The sequence below is a fragment of the Adiantum capillus-veneris genome, chromosome 10 (genome assembly GCF_014529385.1).
Source record: "Adiantum capillus-veneris isolate H3 chromosome 10, ASM1452938v2, whole genome shotgun sequence".
Lineage (NCBI taxonomy): Eukaryota > Viridiplantae > Streptophyta > Polypodiopsida > Polypodiales > Pteridaceae > Adiantum > Adiantum capillus-veneris.
This window is the reverse complement of record NC_140940.1, coordinates 117,265,473-117,268,952: the sequence shown is the minus strand read 5'-3', so window position 1 is coordinate 117,268,952 and position 3,480 is coordinate 117,265,473. Positions and strand designations below refer to the sequence as shown.

General features: G+C 47.9%; 2 pseudogenes; both read right to left on the bottom strand.

The window, feature by feature from the left end:
• Positions 1-212: 212 nt before the first annotated feature.
• LOC147449512 (uncharacterized) lies at positions 213-2,248 on the bottom strand (annotated as a pseudogene).
• Positions 1,924-2,726, bottom strand: LOC147449511 (uncharacterized; annotated as a pseudogene).
• Between the last annotated feature and the right edge of the window lie 754 nt (positions 2,727-3,480).

The following is a 3,480-nucleotide window of genomic DNA, read 5'->3' as shown; positions in this document are numbered from 1 at the left end:
CACGAGAACGGACCCTGCCACATTATCATCCTGCACCACCAAACTTGAACCACCGGGCCGCCGCACGCGGGCGTGCCACCGATCAAAACCACCACATTCTCTCCTCCCCCCCCCCCCGCAGGGCTACGCAGCGCCACCACAACGCCCTACTGGCCTGTGCCATAGCCAACGGGAGGGGGAGCTCCCTCTTCCCTCACTTCACACAATGAGAGCTCACGGTCCCGCTCATATACTCCATGCTATCAGGCTCGCCTTGGGCATGTGGGACTTTGCCTACGCCATGTGGCGTTCTCTGGTTCAATGAACCCTTAGGGGTCCATATTTTACACAAAAAAACTCATTTGACATCACTTATTTCCACACCTTTTGTATTCTGACTCGTAGCCGAATGACCGGATTAAAAATTCCACCCGAGTGTCTCGGCCCTCGGCTTTAATTCCCCTCAAGATCGTTGAACTTCAACTTTCTCGAGCCCGTGATCCAAGGAAACCAATATTTAAAAAAAATCATTTGCAAATACTTCACCTTCAACTGCTCCAGGCTTCCCCAGGCCGTAACCCTTGCTGCCAACCATAAACATACCTTTAATACCTCGAAGCACCTATACCATAAATTGCTACCATGCCACATGTTAGAGAACCCTCCGTAGTATAGTCTTCTGCAAAAAATCCTTGCCACTGACACAAAGACAGCTGTAAAGAAACCTCCCATAACATAGCTACCAATAGCACCGCATAAAAAAACAAAACCCTACAATTTGCCTCCACCTGCTGCATAGCCAAGCAAACCTGATCCCTTTGCAAACCTGTATCCAAACCCTCTGTAAATGGCTCCACAACCATCTTTTCATACTCAAGAGCATGACCTACTAGAGCTTTATCCTGTTCAACTACCTCATCACCTGCAAGGTTGGCGGTACCTTCCTCTTTGCATGGAGCCTCACTCTTATAGGTTGCACCTGTATCAGCTTCCATAAGGTCATCTGCCGGAGCTAACTCTTCACGACCACACACAAACTATGGAACTTCAACGCACACCTCAACATGCTCACCAAGGCAAGGTTGCCCCACCCCCTGCATAGACAAATCGACTGAACATACTTCCGCTTCTGCTTCTAGCTTCTGCAAGTCATTCTCAAACCCCTGCTCTTCAATCAAATGGGATGCATAATCAAACCACATTTCTTCCTCCAATAAGGACTCACCATCACAAAACATTTGATAGGGCTTCTCGAATGGCAGATTCACACAAGGTGTAACACTATACTTCTCTTCGACATTCAAATGATTGGCAGGCAACTCGCATACACTGTTCTCCACTTCTTCTACATGAAAAACATCATAAGTCTCATACCTAGGAGACATGGACTCCGTCTCCCATGTAGCATCTGTATCCAAACTGCTGTTGGAGCTATGAGAACTATCGGACTCCTCTTTTGAACTTGTCAATTCTTGGACCACTGCTACCTTCCTCATTGCTGGCTCTGGAATTGACACCACTTCTTTAAGATCTTCTACCACCTCGCTCTCTTGAGTAAGCAAACTGGGTGGCACTCTGACTATGCCTCGCTGTACCTTTTGAGCCCTGGTTGGCACTTCTTCTACCTCTTTTAGTATGGCATTAGCTTCATGTGCTTTGAGCAAATGCATATCAAGAAAATGAGCTTTTACCTTTTGATGCTCCTCAATCTGTTTGGGCCTAGGTCCAATGGCTACGGTGATTTTCGATTGCAACAATCCTACCTCCATCTTTCGACTCTTTGCTTTGGCAATTTTGACGGCTTCATCATAAGTGCTTGGATCTTCATAATCGACTCTCTCACGAACATAGGGATGCAAGCATGATAGAAACCTTTCGAGCTTCAAATATCCCGCATTGGTTGCTTGGGTAGCAGCCACCAAATCCCTCCAATAAGCTTCAAATTTATCAACAAAAGCATCAAAATTGACACTTTGGCACTTACGTCCTGTTGCAAACCTTTGATCTTCGCATCTGCCTCCGATGCAGACACCACCTTTCGATACCTTTGTAAGAATCGTTCGCGAAATCCGAGCCAATTCTGCTTGTGTGCATCTTCCAAGCCATCGAACCAAACCTTTGCTTTACCTCGCAGCACCAAAGGTAGAGTCTAGAGCTTTGCTTCATCACGTGGCATCTGCAATACTGACAACATAAACAACTCAAAATTGGCAAGCCAATCATCTGCATCCTCATCTCCTTTGAACACCATCCCAAAGTCCTGCTTCATCTTGATTCACGAACACTTTGTTAGGAAGCAATCAGTGGGTCCTCAGTGGGGGCACCACAAGATGGAAAGGGGAAAATGGAAAAACCACCAGCACATAAACTCTATGCCTTTGTATAGCTCAGTGATCTCACAACACCCCTATCTCCTAGCAAACACACAACATGATATGCAATCTGCAAACAATTACTGTCCAAGCCCATACCCGACCATCCCAGAGTGTAACTACCCAAGTGTAAAGTAAATCATGATAACTTTCATCTGTCACCATGGCACTCATGCTCACCACAAATTGACCGACACATAGATCCTTGCCTGAATATTTGACGTTCACTATACAAAAAGATGTTTCAAGATTTGCGGCACATACCACATTCAGGTAGAGAGCACCATCACACTTACATAAAAATACCTCCGATTACACGACCTGTATAGACATGAGAGTGAGAGAGATATGTGTCCACTCAAACACCATAAACATAGAGATCAAGATAATTTTGATGCAGTTGGCTTTTGTAAAGAGACTTTCTTATGGTCCTCTCGCCCCTTGGATCTGGCAAACTCCTCTCAACACTTGTAGTAGAAAAACTTTCGTTTTATGTTATGGGACCTTCTGAAATTCTCTATCAAATACCCTCTCTGAACTTTGCTTTATGTGCTGATCTTGTCCTCAAGAATTGGTATGGCGAAACTATGGACCTCCCTCCAGTGGCCCTTCCATATTCCCTGCATGGCCACACCACATCCTTCATGCATCCTTTATTGGTGCCGTTGGCGGCCCCTTGCTGCCTTCTACTGGTGGCCCACCTTCCTGCTCACCACCCCTCGACGACCCAGTGGTGCCACCCCGTGGACTTCTCTACAGCGCTACCTTCAGTGCTCTGACCCCATCTGGCCGCTCCTCAGCCCCTTCATGCGTAGGTGGCGACCTCCTTCACTGGCGGCCCCTCTCTCGTATCATGGAGACTCCTTCAGGCCCACTGTAGTGCGGCCCTGCAGTCCCTTCCTGCAAACTGTCCTCCTCCTCTTCAGCGCCCTCCCGAGACCTTCTCGACCTCTTCTCAGACCGCTATAGCGGCTCTGCCACCACCTCCTACCTAACTCCCCGCATATCAGAGCCCTCCCCTTCTCTTCATGCAAGCTAGCCCCAAGTGGCGGTCCTCCTCCTGGCGCTTCCTCTGCATGCTTGGCCAGATGGCCCTTCCTTCCGCGCTCCTCGTCGACTGCAGACCGAC